Source organism: Tenrec ecaudatus, unplaced genomic scaffold, assembly GCF_050624435.1.
Source record: "Tenrec ecaudatus isolate mTenEca1 unplaced genomic scaffold, mTenEca1.hap1 Scaffold_189, whole genome shotgun sequence".
Taxonomy (NCBI): Eukaryota; Metazoa; Chordata; class Mammalia; order Afrosoricida; family Tenrecidae; genus Tenrec; species Tenrec ecaudatus.
In genome coordinates, this window is record NW_027458166.1 from 378151 (window position 1) to 399947 (window position 21797).

Here is a 21797-nt window from a genome sequence, read left to right on the forward strand (position 1 = left end):
GCCACAGAAAGCCATTATGGTGTCCAGCAAAATACACAGCAGAAAAAAGTATCAAACCAAAGATAGCGGGTTACCATCTTATATTTCCTTTTATCAAAGGCAGCCTCACCAGGAAAATCAAGATGGACAGTTGGGAAAAAAAAGAAAAAGCTGAAATGATGCTTAAAGAGAAAGAACATTTGATAAATCCATTGTAGTGTCCACAATAGCAGTAAAAACTGCCACTGAAAGCGATCTGACTAAAATCTTATATTTGCCAAGGGCAGCCTCATCGAGAAAACAAAGATTACCAGCTGAGAGAAAGAGAAAGAAAGTTAAAATGATAGCTAAATTGGAGGAAAATTCAGCGACAAAGGGAAGAAGCATGGTTGTTGTGCTTTGCAATATGCATTGTAAATTACAGTGAAACTTTACGCTAAAATTTGGAAAAGAATGGGCGCTACGCAGGGGGAAAGGTCATGCTATTTCTCCTTCTGTAGAATGAGTGTAAGACACTGAGTTCAGCCAACAAGCAAGGATATCCCTGTAGCAATGAGCCCATCTGGTAACCTAATCGACCTCAAGAATCATTCTCTTGTCAAATGAACCGGCAGTCATTGGAGAAATGGCAGATTCTGGGGTAAATGGCAGCAATGTACAAGGTAAATCTGGAGTATCTCAGGAACCACGTAATAAAACAACCAAAACAATGATGGTGCAGTGCAAAAACTTAGCAGATAGGTTGACCTGTCTGGCACAATTTGAACACCAGAAATCTAAGCACAGTAATGAATTATAAACCTTTGGTAATAAATCGGAAATTCTTTAATTCCATAACAACAGGTAAAAACCCACTGCCTTCAAGTTGATTCTGACTGTTCGTGTCCCTATGGGAAGAGTAAAACTGCTCCCCATGGTTTCTTGGTTTCTTTTTTTACCCTAGAGTTCTGAGAGCGTACATGTTTATGGGAGCAATAGCTTGATCTTTCCCCTACAGAGAAAGATGGATGTGAATTGCTGACTTGTGGTTAGCAGTATCACACCAATCTGCACCACCAGGGCTCCTGATACCAATATGTGACACACGCCAACCGATAGATGGCATCGCCCTACTTTAATTAAAAAGGAAACAACAGAAAAGCACTAAGTCAAGGCATTTCTTTGAAACAGGGAAGAAGAGTCCCAAATAACCAGAAGCCTTGGGAATTTGGCAATACCAGACCAGCCCTACATGTACTTAAGGAAGTTTTCTAAATGGAAAGGAAAGAACATTAATCAAACACTCAAATGTACACAAAGGGGGAGGAAGGAGTCAGACAGAGATCTCAGAAAATAAGTACATATTACGACTACTGGATGTAGGGTGTACATTACTGTCACTGGAGGTTCACCAACAGAAAAAGGAGAGGGAACAGTAAACCAGGAATACTTAATATTTCACATTCATTGTTGATTGCATGCTAAATGTTACTGTAATTGCATGTTGTATAGTATAATATTTGTAGTAACCACTAAGAGAATATGTAAAGAGGAATTAAAGCTCATAACAAAAGATGCTAAATACAAAAATTAACAGGAAAATTGATAAAAAGAGAAACCAGATAAAAGAAACTCAAAACCCAATTAGCTAAAAGAATGAAGAAAATGTAAATAGCCAAAATATTTACACAAAAGGCAGAGTGATAGACTGGAAAAAAAACATGATTCATCTTTTGTTACCTACACAAAACACACATTCACATTAGGACACAAACTGACTGAAAATAAAGGATGGAAAAAATGTTCCGTGCAACCAGCACCCAAAAAAAGGAGTGTGGTCATACTGATAAAGGCTATTACATAATAAAAGGGCTAATACTTCAAGAAGATACAACAATTATTAGCATATATTCACCTAACCTGTCCAAAAACATGACACAAACACTAATATCAAAGAAAAAAAATTACAGTGCCGCTATTAATATTTGTAGATTTGAAACCTTCAATTTCAGTTCTCGACAGAACATTTAAAAAGTGAATCAATAAGGACATTAAGAACATAAAGAAAATCATAAGCCAATTTAACTTAGAACACTCCATCCATCATCAGCAGACATTTTCACAGGATAATTTTTCCAGAACCAACTACAGATTAGGCCACAAATCTCAAGTTTTAAAACATTAAAATCATACAAAGCATACTTTCTGACCATAATGGTATGAAGTAAGAAATCAATCACAGGAAGAATAAAAATGAATAATTATTATTATACCAAAATTAAATATTGTACGACTAGAAAACAATTTCTCTATGTAAGAAATTAAAAGTGAAATAAAAATATACTTGGTATCAAATATAAAGGAAAGCACAACATACCAAATCCTTTGGGACACAGCACAAACCATTCTCAGAGGGAAATTCATAGCAATACATGCCCATATTTAAAAAGATGGATGAAAATCAATTGTTTAAATGAAAACTTGAACAAAAAGGAAAGGAAGAGCAAGAGGCCAAAGATACTAGCTGAAATGAATAATAAATACCAGTGAGAAAGAAATGCAATAGAATACAGTTAAACAACAGAAAAAAATCAATCAAACCAGAAGTTGGTTCTTTGAAAAGGATCACTGAAACAAACTACTGGATATACTGGGGGGGGGGGGAGGGCAAATAATCAAAAGAAATGAATCTGGAGACAACACAACATATTCATTGAATAAAGAATCATAACACTATGAAAAAGAACTGCAACAGATTTGAAAGTGCAGATGAATGGGACAAATTCCTGAAACTATACGACATACCTAAACTAATATGAATAGAAATAGGTTTAAGCAGAGTAATTATGAAATAAGCAATTCAGAATGTGATTAACCCCCTGCTCCACCCCTTCAAAAAAGACCAAAAATATATATAAAAAGAAAAGTCAATGGCAAGATGGCTTCATTGGGATATTTCATAAAAAATTCAGAAGTGCTGACACCAGTTCTATAGAAACTTTTAAAAACATTAAAGAAAGGGGACTAGAACATGTCCAACTGAACACATACACACAGGTAGATCCTTATGTAACAACCAGGATAGACTAGGCCCTAAGAAAAGACAGGTGGCCTGTGATCTCAGACAATGGCTTGAAAGTGAAGTAAAAGGAGGCTTCCATATATCAGAGACTGTGGGAGCAAGCAGAGAAGGGAAGGAAAGAGCAGGTCCACTGAAGAGGCGCCCAGTGGTCTCCTGCTACCCATCTGTAGCTCCATTCTGCACTGCTGGCTACAGCAACCCAGCTCCACTCCTCAAAGACTATCATTGTGAGCAGGGTCCAAAGCTTCACGTGTAATAAGCACGCAGGTCCCATGTGGTTTCCAGCTCTCCAAGCAAGCTGGCCTGCACAGTTCCCGGAGCATAGGTCCCAAAGGACCAGCCTAGGCTATCCCAAGGACAAACTTGGCACCATGATGGTTTTCCTGAAGATTGCCTGTGCTTTGACGGACTATGTTAAGAAGCTCTTGGCCTTAGGGAAGAATACACTCAAGTACAGTGTTCCTCCCCCTCCCAACTTTTCTTAGTACAGCCTTTTACTGCCCAAAGCCTTTTTTCCCTCCCCCGTCCCTCTTCTATTATTCATTTCTGGCACTACTCAACAAAGTCATCGACTCCCACAAAATCTAGCAGCCCTCCCAACCGTAATACCCGGCCACGATGCTGCAGTGGCAGCAGTCACTCCTGATTCATCAGAAGAAGGATTAACAAATGAACAACACTCAGATCTCAAGGAATTTTCTTAAAAAGAACAGGCTCTGAAACTATCATAAATTGAATTCAGAAAAATGTTGTCATGTACTTTCAACAAAGAGTTTGCGAGAACAATGGTCAGAATAGAAAAGCTAGATATCTTCAACAAAAACCTCTAAAAAGAAATGCAGAAAATATTAAGATAAGAGAATTAGGCAACAATTTAGAAGAACAGAGTAAGAGAATTGAAGAAATGGAAAGCTGAATTGGTGAGTTTGAAGGCATATCTCTTAACTCCAATTTATGAGTGATACAATCAGCTAAAAGAACAAAAGAATCTGAAGAAAACATAAGAATGAAGTGGGATTCTATCCATATAAGAAATTCCGGAATAATACTTCCTTAACAGAACAGAGGAGGAGAAAATAATTCTCCAGGAAGCAGAGAGAACCCAAAACACCACAGATCCCAAAAGAAAACACTGGAACATATTGTCGTTGAAATTTCCAAGACAGAAACAATTAGCAGGCTGAGAACAGCTTGGAAAAATTGTTTTAATTCATTTACAAAAACACTTTTATTGGCATATGACTCACATGTCATACAACAGCTCAATTATATTAAGATAAATTGTAATAATCATTATCACCACAATCAATTTTAGAACATTTTTTCTTTATTGTATTCATGTTATTTCCCCCAACCTCCCCTGCCACAGCCCCCAAAACCATTGTCTATATAGATTCAGTTATCCTGGATTTCATATACAGAAAAATGTATTTTTAAAAGCCTAACAACAATAACAAAGAAAACAGATTAAAAAAGCTCTAGAAAAGAAAGCAGAGGTTAAAAGAACTGGAATATATTTAAAATGAGTCAAAAGGGAGATGTATAAATTTTAACTTAAATACATCTGTAATAACCAATTTTACAATGCTATCTGTCTGATAACAGGGCTGTTCACATCCCATGGCTCTGGTCAGAGAGGATTCCCCAGAGCTTGCAAATGTTATCCACAACCTTAAAACCAGGTGTTCATAATTGAAGCTGATATCATTCCCTCCTTCAGATTTGAATTTCATGAGTTAAAATCCTAGGATCTTACAGGCTGGTGTGCTTCTTCCACATGGACTTAGTTGATCCCTCACTTAGATGGCTGTTTAAGACCAGCTTTTAAGACCCCAGATGCTATTTTTTTCTGATAGGTGGGCACCATCTAGTTTCTTCATTACACTTTCCTATAGCATTCATGTCTTGAGTGATTTCTTCATGAGGACGAGCATCAAATAGGGCCATTTCATAAGAACTAATTGTACTTAGATTGAGGCTAGAATTAAGTGCAAGCTCAAAATCCATTCACATATTTATGGTTCATCTGGCTCTGGTTCACCTCAGAGATATAATTGTTATTTTCTGTTAGAGAACATTATCAATCATCCCCTTGGGCATAAGGCAATTTTATTGATAGTGTAGTTAATTTAGCCAATGGTATAGAATTTAAAACAAAAATATGTCTTGTAAATTTAAATTTTATGTTTTCTTCCCATTGTCTCTCTTTTGTTGCCTTTAATAGATATTTTTATTAATTTATTTCTATTACCATCCTTTTTGTCTTTTTTCTCATATTTTTCTGTGTTACCAATGTTCTTAGGAACCAAGACACCGCTCCTCTATCTGTCTCTAGGTGGGTCCGCCCACATGCAGATACACCCACATGTGAGTACCGTGAGTGAACATTGTTACCCATGCTGCACCATGCTTTAAGACAAAATTTCATTTATTTGTCAACAGAAATAAATATTTCAAACAAAACAAAACTGTAAACCAATATCCCTTATGAATATAGGGGCAAAATCTCAAAATCCTGGCCAACAGAATCCAACAATCTATCAAAAAGCTAAGCAAAAGAACCACAGCAGGTGAGATTGGTTCCAGGGATGCAAAGATGGTTTGAAATGAGAAAAATAATGAATGTGATCTACCATATAAAAAAGAAAAACAACCACATGAGCATTTCAATTGATTCAGAAAAGGTATTTGATAATATCTAACAGCCATTCTAGATACAAATACTAAAAAATAGGATTCGAAGGGAAATTCTCAATGAAATCAGGGACATATATGAAAAACCAACTGCCAGCATCTTACTCAATAGGGAGAAACTGAAAGCACTCATTCCTCTTTCAGATGGAATTACACAACAATGCTCCTTATTAACACTCTTATTCAACATTGTACTGGAAGTTAGCCAGAGCTATCAGGACACAAAAAGAAGTTTCAAAAATCCAAATGGGCAAAGAAGTAAAACTGTCACTATTTGCAGACGATCTGATTCTATACATAGAAGGCACCAAAGGCTCAACAAAAATATTGCTAGAAAATATAAAAAGATTTGGCAACATGGCAGGAAACAAAATTGACATATAATAATCAACAGGATTCTTGCATACTAACAAAGATAACTCCGGAAAAGAAAACAAGGAATCAATACCATTTACAATAACCACATAAAGATGAGTCTCTTTAACAAATGGTGCAGGAAAAATTGGATTTCGACTTGCAGAATAATTAAATAAGACTAATGCCCCACAACCCCACAAAAACATATAATATGGATCAAATATCTAAAAATAAATACCAGAAAATCAATGAGAAAACATGGACAAACTTAAGAGTGCTATTGCAGGGGATACACAAAATGTCAAATATTAATGAAGGATACACACGTAACAGAAGACAAAATTGAAGTCTGGGACTTAAGAAAAGTAAAACAAAAACTTCATCAAAAAAGTAAAAATGTTATCTACAGATTAGGAAAAAGATTTTGGCAATGATATACGTAATTGAAACACTTCAATAAGAAAAAGATGAATAGGTCTGTGTGGCAAGATGGTGATGGAGTAGCATTCCAGAGGGACTCTGCAGAAATCAGTGGAGGAGAGTCACTGAGAGGGAAATATCACTCTTCTGGGTCACAGGCAGAGCATCTTAAAGATGAGCAGACACTAGGTCTTGAAGAGCTGTGGGGTTTGGGCTACTACTGTAGAGGTTGGCTATGGCTTAGCCTTTCCCCTGCCACAGTCTCGGCTGGATCTGAGCTCTCTTGGCCAGCACAAAGGCTTAACTTCAACACAACCACAGCTTACTGCTGCCTTTCAGCAGGGTTTAAACCCCTCCAGCCCCACAGTCAGGTGACTGGGGCTGTTATTTCTCTCTCCCTTCTTCCACAGTCTAATTGGCCTCGGTACCCACCACCTGGTCTTTTTTCTTTCTTGTCTTTCCTTTCACATGTCACTGCTGGGCTCCAGGTCACTGCTCTTTGCCTAGAGCAACTGCATCCATCCTCCACTCAGCTGGGGCAGCTCCTGCCCACTTGCCCTCTGTAGCCTTACAAGCAGCTGGGGAAATCTTGCCTGTCTTCTGCCACACCTCAAATGGGGGAATCTCCCCTTAAAACATCTAGGAGAACTCCCATCAACCCTCCAAAGCCCTGTAAGCAGATGATGGAAATCCCAACCACCCTCCACGGTGCACCATGTGGCTGGGAGGGTCCCTGGGCCCCTCCCCGTCCTCTGTGGTCCCACATGGCTGAGGGAACTTCCTCCTACTTGCTGCCGTGCTTTACACAACTTAAGACAGCTCTGTGTGAGCCCTCTCCAGTGTGCCATACTGCTGTGGGAGCATCTGTGTGACCTATATGGGAGATCTTGCTACTAGAACAATTCCGTCTGTTATCTGCAGTGCTCTACACTAAAGTGGGCACACCCATCAACACTATGTGGCAATCCCGCTGCAGGAAGCACCCCCGCACTTCCCCTGAGGTGTTCCAAGCCGCTGTGGGCCACACCACCATGGCTTCCTGTAAGATCATCCAGTGCAGTGTCATCCTCCCCAGTCCACAATCACCCAACCAGAGTCCCATGAGAGGACCATCCAACGTAACCTCTAAATAACAGGATACGGGTTGGCTAGGTAAGGAGTAAAACCACAGGAGGAAAAAGTGGTAGCCTGACCTAGTACATTTAGCTGCAGGCAGTTCAATGACGCACTCCAATGAGTTTTCCAAAGTAGGAGACCAGTGCTTGTTGACTTTCTGAAAAATGGCACCAGGCTCTTCTAAAACAACACAACACAAACAGCAACCAGCCACAAAAACCTCAATGAAAAAACAGGAGAAACAAAAGGCAATGCCAGAAGTCCTGAACATAATGACATGTATAGTAGAAGCAGACATTGATCTGCAAACAGAAAGCAATCTTCAGGATTTCTGCTTGGAGTTATACAGAATATGAGGGAAGCAATATAAAAAAAGGATGAAATGATAGAGGAGATAAAGGCCACGCACCAAAGGGAAATAAAAGACCTCAGGGACAAGATAACCAAATCCAGTAGTGAATTCACAGACTTCTCCAAAAGACTTGATGAGGCAGAGAATTGCACCAGTGGCCTAGAGGATAAACAGGCAGACTTCAGCAAATGGGAAAGGCAGTTAGCCAAGATAATCAAAGAAACTGAAGAAAAGCTGAGAGCCATGTTTGATGCTATGAAGAACAACATCTGAATAATTGAACTACCTGAACAAGGCACAACAAAAGAGTCAATGGCATAATAAATAGTGTAGAAATTCTTAGGGGAAAACTTCTCCAGATTAATAAATGAAAACTAGGCAACTATTCAGGAGGCCAAAATAACACCAGCTGGACTGAATTCCCAAGAAGAAATCACCAAGGCATATAACAGCTATTCTATCCAACTTAGAGGAAAAGGACAGACTCATAAGAGCAGCTAGGGAAAATAGAAACAGTTACCTATAAAGGAACTCAAACAAGAGTCTGTTGAGACCAATCAGCGGACACTGTGAAGAGGAGAAATTGAAGAAAATAACACAAACCCAAGAATACTCTATCCAGCCAAATTATCAAGATAGATGGAGAAGTTAGAGTCTTCCCAGACAGGAAAAACTCAAAGACTACGATAAAAGAAACTAGCCCTACAAAAGATCCTTATCTAACCGGTATGGGCAGAAAAACATCACTCACCAAACAAAAACAAGAGACTGCCACATAAAACAACTCCACCCAGATGTAAACAAAGAGTAAACAGCCCCCAAGATAACAGTGGCAAAGAAAGGCAGAATGAACCACACACAAATGGACAACACACTGATAAGAAAGGGAGGTAGGAAAACATTCAACACAAAAGGTACAAGATGACATCACAGAGTCCACAGCTGGATATAATAACCCTGAATAACAATGGACAGAACTCAGCCAATAAAAGGCAGAGGTTAGCAGCCTGACTTAGAAAACACAACCCCTTGGGCTGCTACCTATAGGATACACATCTTATGATTACAGACAAAAATAGGCTGAAGAAAAATATACCAAGAAAACGGCCATTCAAAAAAAAGCAAAGGTTGCAATCCTAACCTCAGATTGTAAAAATAGTTCCCAAGGTACAAGCCATAACAAGACATAAGGGGTAGGGGCACTATATAATGTTCAAGGGAACAGTAGATGAAGAACCAGTGAACATAATAAATATATTCATGTTCAACGCGACGTCCACAAAATTTATCAAACACTCCAAAAGATGATAAAAGAAATCACAGGCTAACAATTATAGTAGGTGACCTTAATACACCATTCTCTGAGAAAGATCACAAGGAAAGAAGCTTAACAAGGAGGCAACAGATCTAAACATTATGATTAAATGACTTGACCTGATAGATATTTTCAGAACGCTCCACCAAAATGCAAAAACACCCTCATATTCTTTTTAAGCCCCCCATGGCACATACTCAAAGATAGACCACATGCTGGGACATAAGTTGAATCTGTGTAAATTCAAACATAAAGAGACCATACCGACTTCTCTCTCCGACCACTATAACATAAGGCTGAAAATCGACAGAAGGATGATGAAGAAAACAAGGGAAAAAATTGTAAGAAAAATAACTCTCTTTTGCAAAAGGAGTGGTTACTGGCTCAGAAAGATATGAAATTAGAAAATTTCTAGAAACCAATGAGAATACAGTTACCAATACCTTTGAGACAGCAAAGGCCGCTATCAGAGAAAGTCTGATAGTAATATGTAAGCACATGAAAAAGAAAGAGACGTATGATTGATGTGCTGACACAAAACTTACACCAATTAGAGCAGTCAGCAGAATAATCCTACAAATTGCAAAAGAAAAATAAAAAGGGCTGAGATTCATGAAAGGGAAAACAAGAAAATTATGGAAAAAAGAAATGCAGCTAAAAGCTGGATCTTTGAAAGGATTAACAGAATCAAAAGACCATGGAAAACCTAACCAAAGAAAGGAAGGAACAAATTTCAATAGCAAGGATGAGGAATGAAACAAGGGACATTACAATGAACCCTAATAAAATCAAAAGGGTAATTGCACAGTACTATGAAGGACTGTACTCCAATGAGTTCAACAGCTTCTCACTCCCCGCTATCACGACCTCAGTGCCGCTTCCCAATCTAGACTAGACGGGAGCATGCGCATAGGCATAGGCAAGAGATAAAACTCACGACACATGGAACCAGGAACAGGAATGGGAATAGAGACAACAAAAGGGTAGGGGGAAGGGGGCGAAGTGGGGAGAGAGGAGACACCAATAGCAATGAATAGCATATAATCCCGTACCCCCAGTCAGGGGGGAGAACAACAGAAACTAGAAGGGAAGGGAGATGGCGGTCGGAGTAAGATTTGAAAATAATTAACAATCTACAATGTATCAAGGGGCCACGAGGGTTGGGGTTGGGGGAGGAGAAGGGAGAGAAAAAAAGAGGAGCTGATCCCAAGGGCTCCATGGAAAGTAAATGTCTATAAAAGAAAGACAGAATATATGTACGGATATGTCAGATACAATTGATGTATAGATTGTAACAAGAGTTGTAAGAGCCCCCAATAAAATGATTAAAAAACACCCACACAACAACTTTGTTTTTAAAGAAAGATATACAGTAGAAGAATAGCAGCCGTCAAGTCTGGAGCACTGGGCCTGGTTTCTTGGGACATTCTTGTGGCTATAACATGAGGCCACTTTTAGATATCAAGTTGACCTTCCACACGCAGCAAGTAGACGTCATCAAATTAGAGGCTTTTCAGCAGAATCAAAGCTAAACGTAGAAGCCCGGTCTCTTCAAGAAGATACTCTCAGTGGTCTCCTCTTTCAACCTCCAAAAGGAGGGCCTGAACATGGCCTGCTCAAACCTCAGCCACTCTCATAGCCATCAGCTAGGTTGAGCTACACAGACACTGGTCACCTACAGTTCTGTCCATTCTAATGGTTGAACACCACCCTCTTAGCAGGTACAATGAGACAAGAGGTAGAGTTCTTTGGACTTTTTTGCACAAGAGGTCTAGAGACCTGCTGATGCAGCCAGAGGGTCATGCTTTTAGAGAAAACCCTAAGTTCCCCATAAGCTTTGACCCTGCCCCAGTGTAGAAATGGTTGGGGAAGAGGATGGGAATGAGCAAAGGTGAAGGTTTGGGTACCAACAACCAAAATGCTGGCATGTAAGACCCAATACAAGATTAATATGTGACTGCTCACAGCAGTCAAAAGAGTGAGTGCAGTAGAGCTGAGGATGGTGAGGGAACCCCCCTGGCCCAGCCCCCCAAACTTCCCTGGCACATACCCTGCACTTGAATTCATACTCCTTCAGGATCGCCATGAACTGTTCTTGAGAGAAGAGTGCAGTGCCATCTGGTTCCAGCTGATGTCAGACCCAGAAAGAAAGCAACAATACAGAGAATGGTAAGGCAGGTCCTCTTGGGCCAGGTTCCTGGGGCCACCTCCTCACTTTCCTTCTGGGAATCTAACTTCTACTTTCCAGTAGCTCTAGAAAAAAGCATCCAGTCTACCTACTTTCAAACTTGTTTAAAAGGTCTTGCCACCAACAGCGTTTTCTTAGGACCCGGAGCCTGTGGTGGCTGGGATGCACTTCTGCCTTGTCTCTGGTGCAACTTCTCCCTTCCCAGCAACGTCCTTAGGGTAGATGACATATGATGGCACCACGCTCTAAGTGCTCCTTTGGCCTCTCTGGCTAATCCCAAGTACTATTAGTGGGTCCTGGCTTTATCAGTACAGAGGCCATACTACGCGGGGTAGCACTAGGTCACAGTGACTTGTCATGAAAAGGGGAAAGAAAAAGATATTATATAGATTTCTCTCCATTACAGGATTTTTGTAAGGAAAAAAACCAAAGTTCTATCACCCAAGTATCATTTTCAAGACATGGCCCACACTACTGACCATGATTCTAGTTGAAAGACTCAGAATAAGCAGAAGCACTTGCCTTGTCCTTCAGCACAAACTCAAGGTCATTCTGCAGTTTCAGCACCAGCTTCTCTGAATCTGACTACTTTTCCACAACTTCAAAGATCTCCTTCTGCAATCGACTGTTTTCCTAAAAGATTCAGGCCAGTGGTTTAATAGCTATATAACGCAAGCAATGACGCAATGGTAACTTTCTCACCTTTCCATAAGGGAGAGGTGTTACAGGGAGGCAAGCTGCTTTTCCTTGAAAGAGTTCCTGTAGTGGTGGAGGGTGTGAGGGCAGCTGTGTTGAAGTGAAATTACTTGGAATGGCTTTTCTATTCATGTCTTTGTAACTCCCACCAAATTTTGGGGCCATATCAAGCAAATAGGGTATGTGAAATGCTAACTGAGGGAATTTGTTCGTTTTCCCATTGCACTGTGTATATAAGAGTGAATGATAACAGTTGCAGACAGAAACATTCCATGTTAATCAAGATGGAAACACCAGGAGTGAGCACATGTAAGATCCTTGCCTGAAGTAGTGGAGGCCCCAGAAGTATCAGAGGCCAAGGCACTGAGAACAGAAGACAAAGCAAAGGAGCAGTGCTAAGCTCATGAGGTAGAGGGCAGAGGTGCAACACTAAGAAAGAGATGCCTACCATCGTGGGTGAGAAGAGGCAATGCAGACCAAAAAACCTGTTTCCTTAACGTTCTGTAACTGGTTAGCTTCCTTAAGCAATTCTATAACCATGAACATTGCCTGTAAATTTTTTTGAAGACGTTGCAATACATTATTGAACCCAACAGAGAGGTAGCGTGCCAACTGAGGGATGTTGGTATCAGATAAGGGTAAAAAAAGGATAGAGGGTCAAGGCATTCTGCCTTGTGGCAATTAGCTTGGGCTGGTGTGGCATTGGAATCTCCCCCTTCGTGTAGCTAGGAGGTCAGACGTACGGCATTTCATCAGTTGGTGTCAAGAGTGGAATTAACTGCAATGGCTCCAGGCTCATGAAAGCATGGGGTTTTACAAAAGAAAGGTCAGGGTAAGGGAAGTGAAAATTTTGATTCTTAGATTATTACTTTGGTTATTCTTACTATGGACTGCTGAAAGGACAAAATGATCTGTCTTGGAAGAAATACAGCTATAGTGCACCTTAAGAGTCTAAGATGGGCACACTTTGGACATGTCAGGAAAGACCAGCCCCTGGGGAAGACATTATGTCTGATAAAGCAAAGGGACAGTGAAAAAGAGGAAGGCTCTCGATGCGATCGATTGGTACCATGGCTGCAACAGGAGGCTCAACGGGAAAAACTGTGAGGATATTGCAGAACCTGGCATAGATGCATAAGGTCGAAACCTACATGATGGTACCTACCTAAAACAATGGCAGTGCTTGAAAGAAATGTAAGAGATGTCAAGGGCGTGAAAGTGCTCTGGAGTGGCCTGAAGGAAATACCAGGCTGGTTAAACAAAACAGTTAATAAGAAGGCCAGGGTTTCCTGGATGTACCCTAACAGAGGCCCAAGTCCGTAGACATACGAATGGGATAATCTGGGTGGAGAAAAGAACATTGAACTGAGTGTTTTTAAAAGGATGATGTATTTGGGTTTATGTGTTTAGCTGACTGTTGGATAGAGGTTTCTCCTGACTAGTGTTATAAATAGGTATCATGTGCGATAGAAACAAATACTCAGTTTTATGATTACAGAGAGCTTGTATGTTCACATTCAGCCTATTTTTATTGGATTTGTTAAAAGGGGAGTTAGGAATTTTCCCTGAAGAAATGGGTTTTTGTTTTAAGTCCAAGTAGAGTATTGGAGGCCTGTTGGTGTAGTAGTTACGCACTGGGCTTCTAACTGCAAGTTCAGCAGTTCAAACCACAAGACACTTCATGGGAGAAAGATGTGGCTTTCTATTCCTGTAAAGAGTTACAATCTTAGAAACCCACAAGGGCAGCTCTACCCCCTGCCCTATAGGCTGAATGGGAGTCAGAATTGACTTAACTGCAGTGAGTTTGGTTTGGTTTGGTTTGGAGAGAGCAGTGAAAGCTCTCACCAGTGTGGATGGAAGCCTCACCCAGAACCTTTGCTACCAGTACTTTTGCACTTATTTGCAAAGACATGCAGATCCACCCAGAACAACTGAAAGAATGAGTAGGAGAAAAATCGGTTTGGCCTTTTGAATTTTGAGCTGCCTGCCTTTAGAGTCATCTTAGCAGGGAGAAGTGTGTTCCTCTCAGAGAATGGCTCCTGACAGACTGAAGTTAAGGGAGCTGGCGGCAGCCTAGTACGCTCACTGTGCTGACACTTGGGTCCACTTGGGTGGGAGTGGTGGAACTGCCGCACTGATGACACAGCCTGCATTTTGGCATGTTCTATTGGCACCTGCTGATCTGGCCCCAGAAGCTAGAGATGAGAGAGAGGGGCTGGCTGGTCTGAAGTTTGAAAATGTGAGTGAAGAGGGGAAGACATTGGGAGATTTCATGAGTTGTGAATTATAAAGCTGATGATCAGGACCTAGGCCATGGGGAGTTAGGGTTGATGAGAATATATGAATTGGCCAGTTAATCTAAAGTACAGGGAGGTGTGTGTGAACTCCCAAGCTTGATACTGGTACCTATTTGATCTACCTTGGATTCTAGGGCTGAGTTGACCAGAACCCAAATGAATGACAAGATAAATGTTGACACTATGATCTGGCATACATTGCTCTAATTTGATGGCTTTCCCTGGATTGGATTATATTTATGGAAACAGATGCTCAAAGTTTAAATCATAAATAAAGATTCTTCTGATCAAAAATTTGCTTGTCTCCTCAGAGGACTGGTTGTTAGGGATTGACAATTTAGCAATGGGATATCTAAAATAGGGAGTGGTAATGAAGTAGCTGGTTTACCAGTTTTTATGGGTGTATTAGTATCAATATGAAAAAGAAAAGAAAAAGAACAAGTCAAGGGAAAGTCCCCATTGAAGAGTGTCCTCTTTTCACCATGGGCTCAGGTAAAAGGAGGCGAGGAGAAGATGCTGGTTTGATGATATGACTGAAGTACGAGTGACTGTTAGCAGGGTCACCACGACTGTGAAAACAAATCCTAGATGTCAGTGGGCAGGAGGCAATTCTTCATGTATTAAAGGAGCAATGTCTAGAAGAGCCAAAAGGTAGCCCGGGGTGAAGTGAAATGATCCAAAGGGCTCTTCTATCCATATCTTTGTAACACTCATCAAATAATTGGGTGGGACTAGGCAAATCGGGTATGTGAAACACTCATAGATGGGTCGGACAGTGATGCCCTTGCACGGCATCTCAGTAGCAGAGAGAGAGAATCCTGTGTCCATCAAGAAATAAGAGCCATCAGTGGGGCACATGTGAGATCCATGCCGTAAGTCGTGGAGGCAGCAGAAGCCCTGGCACTGAGCACATGAGACAGAGCAAGGAGCAACACTGAGACCACGAGGCAGAGTGGTAGGCTTCCTGGCCCATGGAACAAAGCAGAAGCCAAGGGACTATGCAACTGAGAGGCCTGGGACCAGAGAAAGAGGTGGTTATCAGCATGGTATTGTAGACAAAAGACCTGTATCATTAACATTTCCCTGATTAACTCGATAATTGTGAATATTGTCTGTGAATTGTATGTGGTCACTGAAATAAATGACCGAATCTAGCTAAGAAGAGTGTTATGGGAAGGTTAGGGATGGTTGGCGTTAGAATAGCATAAAGATGGTGGGGGGAGGCATCTTTAACTTCTGCCCTGTGCCAATTGGCATTGGGTTGGTGTTGGAGTCTCCTCTTCTGTGTGTAGCCAGAGGAGGTGCGTGGTGGCCCCCATAACATTTCTTTAGTAGACCAGCTCCTAAGCCAGACATGCAGACACTGAAGTGCCCAGTGCTTTCCCACTGCCGCTACTTCTCCCACTTCAAGAGCTCAACAGCAATAAGCTAGGAAAGAAGATTAGAGACAAATGATTTCAGGGTGTACTTCTAAATAAGAGATCTGAAATAACATCAATGCAGTCCATATATCCAGTCAGGGAAAAGTCCAGTGTTTACAGACACTTGAAAGCTGCAATGACGAATCAGAAGGATGTGGAATTACTTCTGAGACACAGTGTATAACTAAGAGGTAAGGCTCTGCTGAGTGCTCCGCAGGGTTGAAAAGCCAGGAGCTGGAGTAAGGGAGACAGACATCAAGGGAGGGAGGACAGGTAGAAAGGGAGAGAAAAAAGGAGCCAAGATGAAAACGGAGAAGGCAGGCAGGCTGGAGTGCAAAAAGGACTGGGAAGAAAGTCCACCGAGACAGTCAGCTCAGCTACTTCTGCCTCTCACCTGCTATGCCATCCTCTCCCCAGAGGCCTCACAACTAAGACAGGGATTCAGGGCCTTCCTGTCTCTCCTGAGAAGTAATCCCTGGGGATCAAGTGCCGGCTGTGGTAAGGACTGGGTGGCACACACCCATGAACCTCTCAGCTCCTGGAAATACAGTGGGGCTCCTGCTAGGTGAGCTTCAGGTCCTGGCTTTTTTTTTTTTTTTGCTAAAGCCACAATATGTTCCTGGTCTCTGGGGATGCAGGCGTGCCAGATGCTGTTGCAGACCTTCCCTGGCCCCTATCTACCAGCTCAGAGCTGCAGGCAATAGCCACGAAGTAGCTATACTACCCTAGAGCTGGCTGGGGCAATTGTCAGGGAACACAGTTGTGAGGAGAAAATCAAGCTTTATGTACTCCCAGCTTTGTGCACATGCATTTTCTTTGTATAGCACCCTCATACCTTTAGCACCAATGATAGCCTCTCTTGCAAGCAGGCTTCCTCCCTGTGCAGGGCTTCAAGGTCCTCCTCCAGCCTAGCCCTCTGCATGCTGGTCTGCTGCCAGAGCAGCTCTTGTTCCATCTCCAACTCTGAGCGAAGCAGGGCCAATTGTCCACAGTATCCCTGCTCCAGGTGTCTACAATACCCACAAAGGAGAGACTGAGGGTACCTTTTGGGACACCTCCTTAAACTACCTCCCCAGTGTCACACATGGCCTGGCCTTCTGGAAGATTGTATATCTACTGACAGTTTTAGGCTTTATAGCCGCCTGTTTGATAGAAAGTATGAGTGTTCTGAAGGCAGGGACCAGACACTGGACACCACATTCACTGCTGGTCCTTCCAGGAGAACATGACCCCACACAGAGGCAAGGTGCCAAGGGGCCAACCTTTTCACCACGCCAGGACTCTGCATCATTTATGACGTCTCTCTCACTCTCTCTGTTTCCTGAGGCACATGATTGGGCCTATGCACAGTCATCAGAATTAGGAAGCTCGACATATTGTGTTGGTCATCCCTCCATGCTAGACAGGGCTCATTACCATTCTCAGGTTAGAGATGAGGAGACCAAAGGACTCAGCTTACCCAAAGGGCAAGGGGCTAGGGGCAAGGAAGCAGGATTCTAAAAGGGCATGCCCCACAGACATCTTGCCCACCAGTGAAGGAAGACAGACCAGGGAGCAGGCAGCCAGTGTTCTGACTTCTGGCATGAGCCAGTATGAGAGAAAGAGAAATGTAGAAGATCATTTCATGTAGCCTCAGCTGTTTCCAGCAGAGCACCTTCAGTAAACAAAAGATTCAGGAAGGTGAATCACTAGCTGAGTTTAGCCACCTCTGGCCAAGACTTTTCTCTCAATAGGGGTGAAAAAAACCTTCTCCCTGATGCAGTGTGGATATATATGTGGCTAGGTTTTCTTACATCCTTTTCTCTGGCCTTGAAGCCATCACCAAACATACCATACAGAGTTCCCCCTAAGACTGTTCAGTATGAAGGATGATGAGAGGTAAGACTGAGGTGTTGGGGTACCTTCGCTGTGTTGAGTGCTACCTGCTGAACTCCTGAAGCTGTTTGCAAAAAATATCTTACATAACACCCATCACAAGCACAAACAATAGTTAAAGGTCTTCCTTGAGCTGAGGGCAGGTCCAACGGATTGAGCAAAGAGAGTAGAGGTAGGGTAGAGACGAATGTCTGCAGCCCATAGGCATATAGAATGAGAAGCCAGTGCATACTGCACCAGCCCCACCCAGAGTTCAGTTGATGCTTCTATTGTACCCTCATCTTTCAAGGAGTCTTGTGATAGCTAATTTCATGTGTGCCGTTGGGTAGGCCATGGGGCTCCACTGCTTATTAACATATTGGCTTAGTATTGCTATGAGGGCATTACATATGATTAGCATTTAAGCCTGTCAGTCCTCAGTAAAACAGGTCATGATCCATGATGTGTGTGTGTGTGTGTGTGTGTGTGTGTGTGGGGGGGGGGTTATGCAATAAGTTGAAGGTTTTCCGAGCAGACGTTAAGGTTTCTGGAAGGAGAAGGATGTTTTAAGACCGTAGCCATCCTGCAGACAGTCTCCAACCTGCCATCTGACCGATGGATTTTAGAATTGCCAAGCCTCACAACCAGGAGGCAGTTTTCTAAAATAAATGAATCACGTGTATCCCTCCATGTTTCCACCCATATGAACACCCATCTATCGTACTGACCGTGTTACTCTGGAGGCCCCTGACTGATGGTACAAAACAAAAAGTCACATTTTCTGGTTTCTACTGGCTCAAGTAAGGCCTTCAATGAACCAGAACTATAGCACTGCCACTTGGGTAGCAGCTATTTGTCCTTCACCCACCCTCTGGCCAGGGTGTAGGGACCAGATTGGGGACAGCTGCTGTGATTCTAGAGGGCTACTGTGCCAGGCTCTGACCCAGAAGCTGTCTCGGTGGCACCTACTTGATCCTGCGTTCCGTGAGCTGTTCCATGGCAGAGTGGCAGTCATCCATCTCTGTCACAAACTCCAGGTTCCTCTTCTCAGCCTTCTCCAGGTCCTGTCTTGCCTTGTCTCGCTCCTGCACCATTTGCTTCATTTGCCCCCTGCCCACAGGAAGGAGACACTGTCAAATGTAGCTACTACTCTGTCAGCTTCCCACAGAAGCACATACCGTTGCAGGGCCCTCAAACTCTGGGTCTGCATAAACGACAAAAAACAGCCAACATGATGGTGTTGAGTGCGGGCTAGCCTTGTCTTTGAGTCTTTGAAGAATGGTTCTCTAATGGTGTATCCTGACATTAAATGACTTTATTCGTTTTGGTTTATATTATTGTCGACTTGCTTTTGAATTGAGGTTTTTTGGTGTTTATTTTGTTTTGTAGGATTTTCTGTATATGAAATCCGGGATAGGTGATCTATAGAAACAGCAATTAGATTAATAGCTCCTTCCGGTTGTGGCAGGGGAGACTGGGGGCTATGGGGAGTTAATAATAAAGGGTACCAGAATGAAGAAAATATTCTAAAACTCATTGTGGTGACGCCTACACAATTCTTTTAAAATATGTCTAAACCACTGAATTGTATGATACATGACTTATATGCCAACAAAACTGTTGGAAAAGTTATCTTTCTATAAAATACTATCAACTTTTGTCCCTGTGAATCTATTTAGCAGAACAACATGAATAACCCGTTGAGTGAAAGCAGAGCTCTGTTGTAATGGAACACGGTGCCAACTGCCACGTTGTGCTCAGTGAAAAGGTCTAAGAAGCAATTTTTTTTTTGTGCGCTTTCAGTCAATTGGCTTAAGCCTGGGGGCCCCGTGGGCTGGTCTGGAGAACATTTGCACCTCCATAATAGCAAGAAAAATGTCAGTCACATAAGTTTTAAGTTGGATTCAGCTGCTTGGGATATTATTAAGGGGATTAGGTTAGGATTTTGAGATCTGGCTTTCTAAGCCTCTCACCAAGTATGCAAGACCTGTGGCAAGAATAACCGTAGGCGGCCCCTTGCTCATTAGGCCCTATTAGGAAGAGGCAAAGCGTCTCTCCCTACACCAGAGACCCTTTTCCTTGTCCCATCACAAGTTGCCTATAGAGGGTGGTGGGGGCAGGCAAGGCAGCAGCCCAGACCCTTGCCAGTCCCGGACCCCTGAGAACAAACCACACCCCTAGCCTTGAAACAACCTCTCCCAGCCTCTTACTGGAGGTAGCTCAGCTCCTGGTGGTAGGAGGCCAGGGCCGCTTGCTGAATGACACCAGTGACCATCAGGAGCTTGTTGTCGATAGCCCAGGCCAGATCCAGAAGGTTCACCTTCTCATCCACACTGAATTCGAGGCTCTAGAAATAAATCCCAAGGGACATTCAAGATGAGTTTAAGTCTCTCAACAATTTGACTCCAGACTCCATTTTCCTTGGCTCTCCCATTTGCCTGAGACTTTTCCTCTTGGGGCCGCCCCCACTCCAACTCCTAGGCTGTCAATAGGAGATCCCACTGTGCCTGAGCCAGGGACACATGAGGAAGAATATGACTCCATGCATAGTACTTCATGGGGATTAATAGCAAGAGAGGGGCCCTTCCCCCCACCTAAACCCAATAATTATAAAGGCTGTATGGAGCTATAGAGAGGAGACTTTGCCCAAGGCTAAGGGCACTGGAAGGAGCTCTGGTGGTGTGGTGGGTAATGCAATAAGATGTTAACTTCAAGGTCAACAGTTTGAACCACCCCATTTCCCTGAGGAATAAAGTAGAGGCTATCTATTCCCATAAAGATTTAAATTCTTGGAAACCCAAAGGGGTAAGTCCATTCTGCCCCCTAGCATCATGATGAGTTGAAATTAACTTGATAGCAAAGGAAAATTTGGAAGCAGTTAGAGATGAAAGGGTACTGATACAGGCACTTACAGAGAGCAGTGGCTAAATTAACTCTGCCAACTGCCCACCACTGTAAGCCACTAACATTCTTTCTTAAAAAAAATCATTTTATTTGGCTCATACAACTCTTATCACAATCCATACATACATCAATTGAGTAAAGCACCCTTATACATTCGTTGCCCTCGTCATTCTCAAAATTCGCCTTCCGCTTGGGTTCCTGGAATCAGCTCATTTTCCTTTTTTCCCTCCCCTTCCCTCCCCATTGCCCCCTTCCTCATGAACCCTTAATAATTTATAAATTATTATTTTATTTTACATTCTCCTTTTTTCTTATGCTACTTGGAGTTGAGTTTTTACCATTTCAAACTAAAAGAATTCTGGGAGAGACTCCTAACGTAATATATGTAAAGAATCCTGACACATATTTCATATCTCCATAATATCTATCTATCTATCTATCTATTTATCTATCTACACACACACACACTGATGATTTGTATTGGTAGAAAAATTATGTATCAGAGGACATGAGCCATGGTCAAAAGTATTACAGAAAATGAAATCTTCCTTCTCTCTCAGAATTTTGAAAAATAAACTTAAAAAGAGATGTTATGTGCATCTTACCACCCACATATACAGAATGAAACAATGAATGTTTAAAAATGAATCTTTGCTATATTTATTTTAAATTGACTACTGCACAGTGTGACACTAAGTCCAAGAGCAAGAGCTACACCAGGCTATTCTCCTGGGCCAGTTGCAGAAGAAATGGAGGAGCATGGGCAGGAAACCCCCATGGCTTCCAGGAATGCGAGGCTGGCCTGTGGAGCCAAGTGGCACAGTTCCCACCTAGGTCTTTTTTGATCAAAGGACTTGGCAGAATGCATGCCCTTATGTAGTGGTCAGTGCTGACTATATACATGCACCTTCTCTGACTCTGATGCCACCACAAAAGTGTGCTTGTTCCAACGCCCGTCGGAGTGCTGCCTTGTCCAAGCAACAAGCCTGAAAGGTTAGCATGGCAAAGGGGGAAGTATCTAATACATGAAAACCTACCTTCAGAGTGTTTTTATCACTGTTGTTTTCTCTGTATTTTATTTATGCTCTTTCAAAATTAAAATTTTTATATATTAATAGCCAAAAAGAAAAGTTTCCCGAGAAT

At 42.1% G+C, this 21797-nt stretch overlaps 1 pseudogene; it reads right to left on the reverse strand.

Annotated features, from left to right (window-relative positions):
- The window catches only part of LOC142436269 (ninein-like protein), an 88891-nt pseudogene that overhangs the window by 38396 nt on the left and 28698 nt on the right, over nt 1-21797 (reverse strand).